A 15,225-nucleotide genomic window follows, 5' to 3' on the forward strand; every position below is an offset into this window, starting at 1 on the left:
AAAACAGGGCAGAGGAAGATTTATTGTGCTCTGCAGATATCCTGCAGAAAGCTTGCAGCCTTGAGCACAGCATAGCTCAGATAACCAGGAGACACCTGGCATAGGAGGAACTAAGGACAGACCAGGCCTGTCTCCCACATTCTTTCACAAATGGAGTTAATTACCGGCTAGCAAGAGAGTGCAGTAGAAAGCAGGTTACTGGGACAATTTCAGATTGCTAGCCGCCCAAAAACGTCTCATTTTCCCTATCAACTACGGTTCTTCTCAGAGAGGCTGGCTCCATTTGGGAGACGGTTAGGCTTCGAGAGTAGATTGGAACGTTCTCCTTTAACTGGTGGAAGCCATAATGGAGTTGTTTTCCCAGAGGACTTTGCTCACCTAGACACTATCTGGTCAGGGCTGCCCATGTCTGAGAAGCAGCCCTGGGACCTCCCTGGAAGGCACGGTGAGCGAGCAGCCCGCAGTCCTGGTGGCTCTGGTAGACTCAGAGAGCTCGTGGTGAGCTGGCCTCTGTTTTTCATCCAAGATGGCTTCAAAATGCAGTGTGATCTGATCTTCGTTCCTTTCGTGAGGATGACTTGAGGGTATAACAGGTGCCCGAGGGATGCTCTAGTTTCCCAGAACAAGTGTTTTGAGCAGACACCACACAACTCAGCAGCGAAAGGTTCCTCTGGAGTGCTGAGGAAGATCTGGCTCTTCTTCCTTCCTCGGCTCCCGGAGGGCTGAATCCCATGAGGGGTGCTCTCCCCGGCCTGCTGCTCTGGGCCTGGCTGCTGCTGCTCCGGGCCTGCTGCTCCGGGCCTGCTGCTGGCCCCCTGAGCAGTCTGCCTGCTCCGCCAGGGGCAGATTTGCCCTTTTATCTTTAACCTCAAAAAATCAGACACATAGCCATAGAATCTTAATTTTCTCTTTAAGTTGTTTGTTTGCTTTGCTTTTTGTTTTCTCAAACCTATTTACATTGCTAGGCTGAATGATTTTGTTTCTATGAATTCTGAAGTTGGATAAAGTAGCATTTCCTTGTATTTATCCTATACAGAGGCTTTCCACCTTAAGGTTTTTCACGTGTTTTCTGGTGCTTATGGTCAATGTTCGTATTCATCTTCCCCAGCCGTGACGTGCTGCCACGGGCACCGCGCTCATCTTCAATCACCTGCTAACAGAAACCCTGGCCAGAAGCTCCAGGGGGATCTACAAGGACAAAGTGAAGATAAGATTCTCAGCATTGCTCATGAAGGCCATGTACTTCTGTTTTCTCTTCTTGGAAATGTTAAAGGGTCATGGGAGGTAGGGCTAGAATTACCTCCTGAATTCAGTGATAGAGTGACCATTGCTGTATGGCAGGTGCTGCTGGGGCAGGTGTGTGGCAGAACTCAGCTCTTCAGCTTAGACAGCTGGTTTCAGCCCACCGGGAAGCCCTCAGACCTCCTTGCCTGTTTGGATGCCTGCCACTCAGATCATTTAGATTTTAAAATCAATATAATTATTCAGAGCTGAGACTCTGAAGTCAGACCACTCCTAGCTGTAGGACCTTGGGCAACTTAACTATCTTCCCTAAGCTGAAAATTACTGATTAATATTCTAAGGTATTAATTTTATCTACATTATAAAATGATAACAAGGATTAACTAAAATAACATGTAAGATTCTTAGCTCTGTGCTTGTTTTATGCTAAGAGCTGGATGACTAACAGCTGTAACTATTTAGGCTAAAATATCTACTCTTGAGAAAAGGTGTACAGGGATTGGATAACATGCAGAGGCATAAATAACAGAAATCGGAGACTTTTCTGAGAGACATTGGATTGTCGTAATAGAGGACACTGGGGCCCTGGTGAGAAGATGTGGCAGAAACAGAAAGCACTGAAACACGGCCCCCGGCATGTCTCTACAGCACCCATCGGTCCACAGCAAAACCAGCGGTGAGGTCTGAATTTGGATGCATGTTTTTCAATCACAGCTTGTTTATTTCTGTCTGGTTCCCTCAAAATCATTGCATTTCCTACGTTGGGGACAGTTACCCTGGTGTCCAATTTTAATCACAGTTTATCTCCAAAGAGACCGTGAATTCCCATGCCCTGCCTCGGTAACCCACAGCAGGCCAGTCCAGGAAGGAGTGCTCCTCTGGCAGGGCACTGAGCATGCGGCTCCACTCCTCAGCTCCAGGTCTGCTCCATAAGAGGCCTTCCCTCAAAAAGAGTGATTTTTTTAAATGTATGGATATAAAGTAGAGGGATACGTTTTCAAGAATTTTCAGCATGGAAAAAATAGCTTCTAGTTATGTTTCACAACTTTCTAAAATTAGGAAAAGTAATTTTTTAAAAATAAAGTCAATAAATATGTGTTGGTATTGTCTAAGGTTTTTGCAAGTATATTTCATCCACAAATAAGACAGGTGGCTTATTGTAGACTAGAGGCCCAGTGCAGGAAATTCATGTATGGGTGCGGTCCCTAGGCCTAGCTGGCAATTGAACCATGAGCGTCTGGCGTGGAAGGGCAGGTCCCAGCTGACCTCTGGGCCCTGGGAAGCACCCAGGCCCTCAGACCCCCACACACACCCCTCCACCTGAGTCATGGTGCCCAAGTCCCCAGGCAGAGATGCGGTGAGCTGGATGCCGCGGGCCGGGGCGCAGCATGGGCCTCTGGGCCACCCAGCAGTGCCGCATGGTAGCCAGGCGGACAGCACACTCTCTCCCAGCTGGCCTCAGTAGACCAGCTCCTGCACAAACCCACGGTGAGCCTGACTGGCCCCTGTAATCCCAGCAGCAGCAGCCCTGCTCACCCAGAAGCCCATTGGGGCCAGCAGCACCTCCACTGCCACCCGCTGCCAGTGCCTCATCAATGGCACGTCCGCCATGCTCTGTGCCACCCTCTGGAGGTCAGCACACATCATAGCAAGCAGTCAAACTCCCGGTGGAACTCCTGGTCCAGGGGACAATTTGCATATTAAGCTTTTACTCTATAGGATATCTTCCATTGATCTCAGAGAGGAAGGGAGAGGGAGAGAGGGATAGAAACATCAATGATGAGAGGGAATCATGGATTGGCTGCCTCCTGCACATGCCACACTGGGGATCGAGACCACAACCCGGGCATGTGCCCTGACAGGGAGTCAAACCTTGACCTCCTGAGTCATAGGTCGATATTCAACCACTGAGCCATGCCCGCCAGGCGCTTATTCTCATTTTAAAGGAGAGAGAATTAACACTCCAGAGGTCTACTTGCCCAAAACAGCCAAGTTACGCAGTGGCAGAGTCAGAGGAGGGAGGGGGACTTGTTCCTCTGTGTTAATTGGTTCAGCCAGGCAGGCGGGTGGACAGACACCGTCTCTGGTTCTTCAAGCGGCATTTCCTTGAGGCCTTCAGATTCCCCGCATGACCCCCCACCTGCCCTACCTGCCATCAGAGCTGAGAAGGGTGGAGGATGAGAAGGACTTGGGAGGGGATGTGGGAGGGGGAGGGAGGGGCAGAGCTGGGAGCACCACAGACCCCAGTGGGAGTTAGAGGCAGAGATCTGGATGCTGACCACCCTGTCCCAGCATCTCAGGAGCGGTTCTTTCTCCAGAACCACCACAAGCATTGCCTTCGGCCGCGGGACTTGGGCTGGTCTCTGCCGTTCTGTCCTGTGGTGCAGGATCCTCTCTGTCCGGGAACTGGAGGCGGGGACTGGAGTCGGACACCCTGGGCAAGCCCTTTGCATTGGACCCTGAGCCCTTTTGTGTCACACGTGACCCGGTTCCAGGCACAGCTGATCTGTGTGTCCACAAGGGGGCTTCATTTTCCTAGTTTTCAACGTTTGCTTTAAATAATACTGTACTTTCTGTTTTGTTGTTTTTTGTACCAAAAATAAAACCATTTGCTTGTTTCCAATAAGTACTTATCACCACTGAAGAGAGCTTTGGGGGGGGGGGGGGCGCGGGTGGCGTGGAGGGATGAGGGCCACCTGGACCTCAGGGTGGGAGGCTGGTCATGAACACTCCATGTCCCTCGTGTGGAGTCAAACTAAGGGCTGGGTTTACAGCCAGGCCCTCAAAACGACGGGATCTGACCCAGGCCCCCTGCGGCAGCTGCCGGAGACCCTGCCTTCCCGGGGGGAGCGGAGCATGGGCCTCCTCTCCCCACTGCCCACATTGTCCCCCATGCTCTGGCTTCCCTCCAGCACACCCCAAAGCCGCCACCTCGGCTCCCACCATTTCCAGTGTCACCACATCGCCCAGGGAGGGTGCTGTCGCCTGCTGCTGTCTCCCCGCTTCCTCTCCCCATCAGTCTGCTCCTGACACAGGAGCCGGAGGGCCTGTCCCCACTGTGTCAGCCCAGGGGGTCCTCACCTACAGCCCCGGCGCCTCCCCTTGCACTCAGGGGATGCCAGGTGCGCACGGGCCCACCATCGCTGCAGGATGTACCCCACCCAGCCTCGACCCCCTTCCGTTGGCCTCTTGCTTGTCCTGCTGCCCCTCTGTGCACTGCCCCTCTGCCCGGTGCCCCTCTCCAGGCGTCCGCCTGGCTCTCCTCCATCCGGCCACTTCCTCTCGGCGAGCCTCCCTTTGCCCCTCCCTCCCAGAGCCCCTATGTGGCTTCATTCCCATGTTTTCATGGTGCCCGTGCCCTCTAACAGCTGCACCTCATGTCTGTCCGAAGCTGTTTCCTCCCCGCACCCCGTCCTCTCCGGGCGGAACGCATGCTCCATAGGACAGGGCAGCCGGCTCCCTGCTGCTCTGCAAATGGACAAATGGATTCAGTGCAAGACGCCTGGGACCCAGCGGCGCTCAGTCGGTGATACGGTGAGTAAGAGGCTCAGGCAGCGGCGTCAGGTGTGGTGGCCATGGGAAGGCAGACTCGCTGGGAGCCGAGGCCGTGAGCTCTGGGCCAGCGCTCAGGGCGGCCGTGGGAGCCAGGTGTTCGTTTTCTCGCAAGAAGGCAGGACAGAGAACGGAAAGGAGCAGCAGTGTGTGGCTTCCCTCACCTGCTTAAAAGCTGATGATCTCATTCCATTCTGAAAGCTGTGAGTAGAAACCCTGAGATCAACGCTGTGAGGCGGGGTCTGGGATTATCTGAGATTCCGTGGAGAGTACGTGGCCTTCGCCCACAAGGATGGTGCTCAGTAACCGCCGGCTTTCGGTGCTGTGGTTCGTGCCCTGGTGAGGGGTGGCCTGCGGGACCAGCCCGCTGTGGGAGCTCCTCTCATCTCGGTCAGCCGCGAGGCTGCTCCTGCTGTGGGAGCGCCACGCACTGACCATCAGGTGGCAGCTCCTGCATTAAGCGTCTGGTGAAACGGTCATTCTGGTCATTCTGCCGTTCCGTCGCTGGGCTTTTATTATATAGGATTTTAATTTCTCCTGACTGAACTCTGTCAAGCTGCTTATTTCTAACTCCTCCTGGAAAGCCCAGGAGGGCAGGCGGGAAGCACCCTCAAGACACCAGTCACTGTTCAGGGCTAACTGAGCAGTAAGCCAGGAGAACAGACAGCTGCCTGCGACAGTGCTGTTCTCGCCTTTTATTAGCGAGTGGCATGTTGTTTCATCTCTGCACAATATTTGATTAAAGCCAGGAGTGCTCACGTAAGTAGGAAAGGTTAGCAATAAAGTTTCCCACTGCCTGGCCTTCTTCAAGTTAGGGTTTGTTCAGCAAATAACTGGAACCAGGTATAAACAACCAAGATGATCATTATTATTTCCAGGCGCAGACATACAGATCTCAGATGGAATGGGATGGTCCCGAAGGCAAGGTTTCCACTCTGTGTCCAGGGATCAGCCTTGAGTAGATCAGTAATAACAGCCGGCACTACAGAGCACTTGCTCTATGCCAGGCATTACTCAAAATGCTTCACAGACACAGCGCAGCCTCACGCTGTCTGAAATGACAAGAGGCAGATTTAGAGAGATTAAGTAACAGGTGCAAGGTCACCCTGCTACCAAGGAAGACCTTGGAAACCAGGTTTGTTTGGTTCATAACCACCAAACTAAACCGTCTCCCTGAGGAGAACTGGGAATTTAATGACTCAGATCCACATGCTTCTTCCTCTCCTCAGAGAGAGCCTGTGGGAAGAGCAGAATCTCCATCCGACCAAGAAAGAACTTTGTTAGAAAATGGACAAATCGATTCAGTGCAAGACAATGAGATTTCAAAAATATGATTTTTCAACTTAATGGATGACCTAAAAGTAGATGATGATGGGATTGATCATTTGTGTGATGAGTACTATTTTTAAGACAAATAAAATGTATTCTGTCTGATTTTATTTATTTACTTATTTATTTTATTAAATGTATTGGGGTAATATTGATTAATAAAATTACATAGGTTTCCAGTGTATGATTCTTTAGTACATCATACGTATATTGCATTATGTCAATTATATGTTGTTTTCAAAAAACGTAGTTCTTGGTGATCAAATGAGTTCTCTGTGGACTAAAAAGAAGGCCATGTGCTAACCTGATAGCTCAGGGGAGGCCGGCATGGCGGTCTTGCAAACTCACAGACCTAAGTAACCACAAAGGGTGGTCTGAAATTAAACTTTAACTACAAGCAGCTATGGTGGGTAGTCACGCCCTAGACCACCCACTTTACCTTCCCTGATAAAAGTCAATGTTTACCTTAACTGAGCCTATTGTCTTTTTGCATCTAGGATAACATCCTTGTGAAATGTCCAAGTAACTTGTAACTTCCCTGTTTCCAGACCCCTCAGGGCACAACCAAATGCCCTGGGCACCAGGACAGAGACCTAAGATTCCTTCATTGTTGTTGTTGTCCTGTTAATTGCTGACTGTTACCTATCCTGCACCCACCTAAGTGAAAGAAGCATGTGTCTATCATTTGACTTTTTAATCCAATCCCAGGGGTTTTCCCCTCCCTCCCCTTTGCTTTCTCCCGCCTCCCTAATCTATCACCAGTGGATTTCATGTCACCCACCTTTGTCTCCCCCTTGGATTGTCATGTATAAAACAAGGTCAAAACCGCTGTTCTCTGGCGCATTATCCCAATCTGTTGAGGCTCTGCTTCCCCACAATTGTCGACAGTTTGGCTCAAATAAACTCACAAAAATTCTTTACAGGTTTGAATGTTTTTATGTTAACATCTCCAAGCAGACAAACTCCGCAGTCATGGGAGTTTGGAAACACCGCACTGTGAAGGGTGCTGACAATGGAAATACAGCTGACAGCCATTGAGGGCAAAGACCACGGCCTTGGCTGGGGAGGCTGAGGGAGGCTGGTCATGAACACTTTTTTTCATCAAAAAAGCCCTGTGGACGCGATGCTGCATTAAATGGACCTAGTAAGTCCCAAGTGGTCAGATCATGGCTGAGCAGGCCAGGGCCAGTTCTTCCAGGATTTCAGACTCTCCCCAGGACTCAGCGAGTGTGGTCACCTGGCAGCACCACCTGTCTGGGGATGACCCGGCAGCTGCCTCCTCCAACAGAGCGACAAGGAAGAACTCAGAATCAGAAGGCTGGGTTGGAGCACCAGCTCCATCCCTCGTGCGTGTGTGATGCTGCCCCAGCCCTTTGACCTCTCAAGTTAGTTCATATCACTAAGTTGTGGGTAGACATCTACTCTACCTACCTCTTGAAGTGGTTGTGATTCTGGAATGAGGTCAAGAGTTGAGCAAATTCAGAAGTAGAGAGTCGTGCTCCAGTCTTGAGCAAACAGGAGGTGTTGGTGGCTATGGCAGGACTTGAGGAGGAAAGGGGTAAGAGCGTGTTTAACCTCCCCAAGCTGCTAGAGCACTGATTTTCTACCTTTCTCATCTCATGGCACATAAACTAATTACTAAAATTCTGCACCGCATCAAAAAATATACTTTTGGCTGATCTGACCAAGAAAAGGTATAATTTTGATTCACTCACACTGGATGGCTATTGTTGTGTTGGCTGTTGTCATTTTTTATTTGACAATCTCAGGGGAAAGGTCAGTGCCCCTGACTAAATAGTCAGGTGTTGCATGTTTTAAGAACACATGCAGCCACAGGTTGCAAAGAATCAGTCAGAACAAACTTACTTCTGGCCAGAGTCAAGGTGCTGGCATAGTTTGTCACTGGCGGGTGGGCTCTGGAGTCAGACTGACTATCCCTGGGAAAGTGTATTCTTTCTAAAAAGCAAAATCACTATTTTTAGAAATAAAATAAACATTTGTTAATGAAAGATCAGTCGGGAGCCGAGAACCAGGTATTATAGGCTTTATTAGGAGAAAGACCTGCCGGGCTGTCTCGCAATGGGAGAGCAGCGCCCTGGCAGAGGTGAGCACTCCTTTTGAAGGAAGGACTGAGGAAAGAACGCCGGCTTGGGGTAGTCGGTGGGTGCTGATAGGTGATTCAGTGTCTAGTCCATATAAGGTACAGAATTGGCCCTCCTGGTATTTCCGGGCTGCAGACTGCGTCATGATTACCCTTACTCTGCCCGCCACTTCAGGGAAGGGGTGATCTATCAGTTAAAAATTGTGTTTAACTCGTTAATTAATTAGGAAACCAATACAAGGTTTTAAAGGAGAATTCAAAATGCATACATGTATAGGTAGTCGGAAATGTTAAAATAAATTATGCTGGTGGGGGCAAACACGCTTTTAACACAGTGGGAAGAGAAAGCGATTGTCTCCCCTTCCTACAGAGCCCACTTGCATGTCTATGGACAAGAATTATTTGCAATATGATCAGTTTTCTCAAGCTACTGAGTTGTAATTGAAACAAATAATTTAAAGACAACGCCTAAAACAAAGTGCTTAGAGCAGGTTAAAATGAGCAGAAACGAGGGAAAGTGGCTGCATTGTTCTGACCTTAATTCCCGTCGCTGAAAACTGAGCACTGCAATGCAGAAAGCTCCTGTTTGGCTGGCAAGGGGATCCGCCTCACCCAGAGGGTTGTCTGCTGCTAACATTTGCATCTAATTTGACTCCATGGTACTTGTTTTTAATAGATTTGCCACTTAAAGAAGCCACATACCATCCCGACCCAGCTGATTCACAGAGTGAGATATGCAGTGGCCTTCATTCATTTCCACTGCCTTTGTCGGCAAATGTCTTAGGATACATTCATTTAGCTGTATGTTCAAAACCCTTCCTTACCCCATGAATTGTCTTTTTGTTTGCTTTTAAACTACTTCCAACTTTTGCAAAACTCTTCTAAAATTCCCAAGATTCCTTCCATTCCGTTATTTAGAATACATTTCATTTAATGTGCTCGATATAATATTGGTTTAGGATGTGGTATCAAATAACAGCTATAATTTAGCTAAGTTACCATAAATAAGTGATGCATGTAAAACCCCAGGCAAAAATACATGCAAAATCTATCAGGCCCAAATAAAATAAAATAAGAAACAGCTACCCTTATTTTTTATTTATCCAGGAACGTGTGTGTGTGTGTGTGTGTGTGTGTGTGTGTGAGAGAGAGAGAGAGAGAGAGAGAGAGAGAGAGAGAGAGAAGAAACTAAGGTACTAACAATATTTTCTTCGTGAAACTGGTTCAGGGAACTCTGACCTACTCCTTGAATGAGATTTCTGCACAGGCCCGTTGACCCTATAGGGATTGGGTGTGAGATAGGAAAGATAGCAAATATGGACAATTTTCCTCATACTGCCTAAAGAGAGGAAGCTATTTAATTGTTGACAGCACTGCTAAAACTGAACCAGTAATTTTCCATTTGTTTTTGCTACCTTTCAAGATGAAAAACAAATAAAATAAAATAGCAATGAGCTCTTTGGTATAAGACAATACATTATGGCCTGACTGGAACTTGCCCGACCCTGGGATCACCTGCCTGTGTAGACTTCTCCACTCAAGGTCGCACAGCTCCCAGTTCTGCACCACTTGCTTCAGTAGACCTACCTTTTCCTATCACTGCTTCAATTTCTTATGTGGGTGCTGGGATTAAGAGAAAAACTTTCTAATATCAGGAATTGTAATGTAGACAAAAGTAATAAAAAGACTATAGTTAGTTGAAGGGTATCCATCACCAGCTTCAGTGAATATTAATGTAGGACCAACTTCACTTCAGCTGTGCCCTCCACACCTTGGCATCTCATCATCCAGATTATTATATGAAAAAATCTCAGAGAGCACATCAATTTATCTGTGAATATTTTAGTATTCATCACTAAAAACACAGTATTTTGAGAGCCAAGCTAAAAAGAAAAATCTGTTAGCACTTTACATAGAGATTGACTAGGATTTGATCAGAGTTAAGAAAATTAAAGATTAAATTAATATATAATGCTTATTTTTTTCTATATGACAGCTGTGCATAAAACATACAACCCCTTTGAAAAAACAGAACAATTTTTACATCCTTGCATGTGTTCTTTCTTTATCCCAGTTCCTGCTTCTCTACTGTGCCCTGTGATGGCCCATGTTCTAAATTTTACTTTTATTTTTCTATGTTTATGCTTTTATTCCAAATGTGTGCATTCTTATATGATATATTGTTCCACTTTGTTTATTTTCAAACTTTAAAAAAGTGGTGTTATGCCATAGGTAGTCTTTTGAAACTGATATTTGTTTACTACATATTATGTTCCTAAGGTGCCTCTATATTATTAAAGTTAGCTGCAGTTCTTTCATTTTTACTTCTGCATAATATTCCATTATGAAAATACACCACAGTTTTCTTACCATGTCTAAAAACTATCCAATATTTTCTAGGAAAATACAATTACTAAATCATAGAGTATGTGAACAGTAAAATTTAAAATATAGTGCCATATAGGACAGAAATTTACATAAGCATTAAAAGTGTGTTAGTGTTCTTGTTATTTCATATTTATACTATTATTTGGTATTATTGGACTTTTTCCCCTCTAAAATAAGCAGTGTACCAGATCATTTTAGAGAAAATTATGAAAATCGTTGGGACAAAATTAATAAGAACTCAAAGTTAGAAGATAGACAGAAATACTCAACATAATCCTATATAATAAAGAGCTAATATGCAGATGGTCGTCACAGCCTCACATTGTCACACCCTCACACCATCACGCTGTAACTGCTCAGACAGCAACACTGGGGAGAGAGGATTGGGGACCAGCCAGGCACAAATGAGCTCTCAAGGGAGGAATGGGGAACAGCCAGGCTGCGGCCCAGGAGAGGGACAAACTGCCCGCCCCATAGTCCTGGGTACCAGCAGCTGCTCCTGCGCCTGTGCCTGTGGCCCAGCCTGGGAGAGGGTCAAGCCACCCGCCCTGTGGTTCCAGGCTCCAGCGGCTGCATCTGTACCTGGGGCCCAGGAGAGGGACAAGCCGCCCGTCCTGTGGTCCCGGGTGCCTGCGGCTATGGCCCAGGCAAAGCTGCCTGCCCATGGTCCCCTGTGGCTGTGGCCTGTCCGGACGAAGCCAGCCCAGGTCCTGGGTGCCTGTGGTTGGCCAGAGGGAGGGAAGCCCGGGTCCTGGGTGCCTGTGACCGGCCGGAGGAAGAAACCCTGGGTCCTGGGTGCGGGTCAAGGTAGAGGCAGTTAGGGGCAATCAGGCCAGTAGGGGAGCAGTTAGAGGTGATTAGGCAGGGAAGCAGAGGTGGTTGGGGGAGATCAAGCAGGCAGAGGTGGTTAGGGATGATCAGGCAGGCAGGCAGAGGAGTTAGGGGCAATCAAGCAGGCAGGCAGGCAAGCATGTGAGCGGTTAGGAGCCAGCAGTCCCAGGTTGCGAGAGGCAGTTGGACATCCCCTGAGGGGTCCCGGGTTGAAGACGATGTAGGCTGGGCTGAGGGACCCCTCCCCCCATGCATGAATTTCATGCACCGGGCCTCTAATAAATATAATAATTCTTCCTGAAGGCATTTATATATTTAATAAAATTTAAATAGAAATCTAAACATATTCAATATATAGAGATTTTAAAGTTTTAAATTTAAAAGAATATTTTAAAATTCATAAAAATGCAAATGCTCAAGAATCAATAAGACACTGAAGAAGAAGGAAGAGGAGAAGGAGAGGGAAAGAGCTTGCTCAGCGAGAAACTCTCTATCTTCAGCTTGTTCGTCAAAAAGAATCAGTAGCAATTGTTTAATATTGTACCTGCCCAAGGGTATTCAATACCATTTGAATAGAAAACAAGAACTAGCCAAACATTTTAAAGGAAGATCTTGGAAATGGGATATTCATAAGGGCTTTTAAAGGTATGATGTTCCTGGGGATTTAGAAGTCCTCACACATGTGTACAATAGACCTGAGACAGTCCCAGTTACTCTGGTCACCTTAAAATTCCTTCACAAGCAGGAAATAAAGGCTAAGGCAGACTTGTAAACTGCCTGAGCATTGAAGGCATGAATCAACAAATAAACAAAGTCACTGGAAGATTTGCAAGCTTGAGGCATTTATAGACATTTCTGACCAATTATCACTAAGCTAATAGAGCAGAGAATTCAATGGCTGCACACTACAGGAAATACATACTTTAACAAATAATCCAGGGAACTTACTAAACAAACAGCCAAAACAGACCAAAAAAAACTGCAAACTGCAACAACAAAAATTTTGGATGGGGGAGATTTTCAGAGTTGACACATTATGTGACCTGAAATGTTTGGTTTTCAACAACAACAACAAAAAATTTTGAGACACAAAGAGAAACATGAGGATATGGTTATACAGTGGAGAATAAGGAGTTATCAAAACTATCCCAGAAGTGGATTTAATGCTTGACTTACTAGACAAAGACTTTAAATCAGCTATTATAATATGTTCAAAAACAAAGAAAACCATGCCTAAAGAATTAAATAAAATATGGTAATAATATTTAACCAAATACAGACTATCGATAAAACAACAGAAATTATTATTTTTAAAAAGAACCAAATGGAAATTCTGAAGTTTAATAGTATAATACCCAACATGAAAAATTCACTAGCAATAATCAACAGTTGATTTAAGCTATTAGAAGACAAAAAGTCAGCAAATTTGAAAATAAGTCAATAAATATTGTCCAATAAAATGAACAAAAAGAAATGAATAAAAATAAACAGATCCTCAGAGACCAATGAGACACCATCAAACACATCAAGTAATGAATAATGACAGCTCCAGGAGAGAAGAAAGAAAAATATTTTAATAAATAATTACTGAGAATGTCCCAAATTTAGTAAAAAACATTAATCTACACATTCAAGATGCTCAAAGAACTCAAAGTAGGATGAACCAAAGATGTCCATATTGAGACACATCTTAGTCAAATTGTCAAAAGACAAAGACAAAGCGGTAACCCTGAAAGCAGAAGGAGACAAATGACTTATCACATGCACAGGATCCTAAATAGATTAACAGCTGATTTCCCATCAGAAACCATGGAGGTCCAGTTGTATGACATATTCAAAGTGCTTAAAGAAATAAACTGTCAATCAAGGATTTTAACCCCTCAAAACTGCCTTTTAAAAATAAAGAGAAATTAAGATGTTCTCAGATAAACAAAACTGGGAGAAGTCATTGATAGTGGACCTGCCCTTCAAAAAATACTAAAGGGAGTCCTTCAGGCTGAAATGAAAGGACACTAGACATAACTCAAATCCACATGAGGAAACATACAATAAATTGCTATCCAGTGAGAGTAAATCATCATTACTTCACGATAAAAGATTTTCAATTTAATAAACTGGATGATATCCTGGGATTGGGTATTTTGGGTTGGTCACATCCTGAGCAAGTGAAGCACTCAGGATTGGTGATAAATCAGTTTTGATGAAGAAAATTTCCCATTATTTAGCTCATACATAGTTTTTGTTCCTATTTTCATGAAAATTTTCCCAAGCAATTACCAAGTAATAATAAAGGAAACTGGGATTGCTGATGTCCTGAATTATTCTTCATCTGGTTATTGAGAGCTTCTGTAATATATTTTTGCTGAGTATTTTTTTTAAATCTTTATTATTGAGAGTACTATAGATGTCCTCCTTTTCCCCTCATTGTCCCCCTCCACCTGGTTTCCACCCCATCCCAGGTCTTCACCGCCTTATTTTCTGTCTCCATAGGTAATGCATATATGCATATAAGTTACTTGGTTAATCTCTTCCTGCACTCCCCCCCCCCTTTCCTGAGATTCATCAGTCTGTACCATGTTTCTATGCCTCTGGTTCCATTTTATTCTTCAGTTTATTTTATTCATTAGGTTTCTTGTTTGTTTATTTTGAGATTCAATTATTGATATATATTTATTGCCTTTTTATCATTCATATATTTTTCTTCTTCTTTTTCTTCTTCTTCTCCCTCTCCTTTTTCTTCTTCCTCTTCTTAAAGAATACCCTTCAACATTTCATGTAATGCTGGTTTGGTCATGGTGAACTCCTTTAGCTTTTTCTTGTCTGTGAAGCTCTTTATTTCACCCTCAATTCTAAATGAGAGCTTTGCTGGTAGAGTAATCTTGGCTGTAGGTCTTTGCTATTCATCACTTTGAATATTTCTTGCCACTCCCTTCTGGCCTGAAAAGTTTCTGTTGAGAAATCAGCTGACAGTCCTATGGATGCTCCTTTGTAGATAACTAACTGCTTTTCTCCTGCTGTTTTTAAGATTCTCTCCTTGTCTTTAACCTTTTGCATTTTATTTATGATATGGCTTGGTGTGGGCCTCTTTGTGTTCCTCTTGTTTGGGACTCTGTGCTTCCTGGATTTGTAAGTCTATTTCTTTCATCAGGTAAGGGAAGTTTTCTGTCATTATTTCTTCAAATAGGTTTTCAATATCTTTCTCTCTCTCTCCCTCTCTCTCTTTTTTCTGGCACCCCATAATGTGAATGTCGGTACGCTTGAAGTTATCCCAGAGGCTTCTTACACTATCTTCATATTTTTGGATTCCTTTTTCTTTTTGTTGTTCTGATTGGGTGTATTTTGCTTTCTCATATTTCAAATCATTGGTTAGAGTCTCAGAATCCTCTACTCTACTGTTGAATCTCTGTATGATATTCTTTATTTCAGTTAGTATATGCTCAATTTCTGACTGGTTCTTTTTCATGTCTTTGACATTCTCACCAAGATCCTTGAAATTCTCACTAAGCCCCTTGCAGCTCTCACCAAGATCCTTGAGCATCCTTATCATCATTGCATTGCCCTCTATATCGAATAGCAGCCACAGCCTTGGAAGAGCACAGTAAGCAATGTCCAAAGCCATCAGGAATGTGGGTCTGAGCCCCCCGCCCCCTAGAAAAGCTACCTAGATGCACAGGATTTTATGTGACAATAACATGGGAAAGGTATTAGTTGCAACCCAAGACTGATGCAGGAGTGGGGGCCACCATTTATCGCACTAGCCTGCCTTCCTCTTTAAAGATTCC

Source organism: Myotis myotis, unplaced genomic scaffold, assembly GCF_014108235.1.
Source record: "Myotis myotis isolate mMyoMyo1 unplaced genomic scaffold, mMyoMyo1.p scaffold_m19_p_22, whole genome shotgun sequence".
Taxonomy (NCBI): Eukaryota; Metazoa; Chordata; class Mammalia; order Chiroptera; family Vespertilionidae; genus Myotis; species Myotis myotis.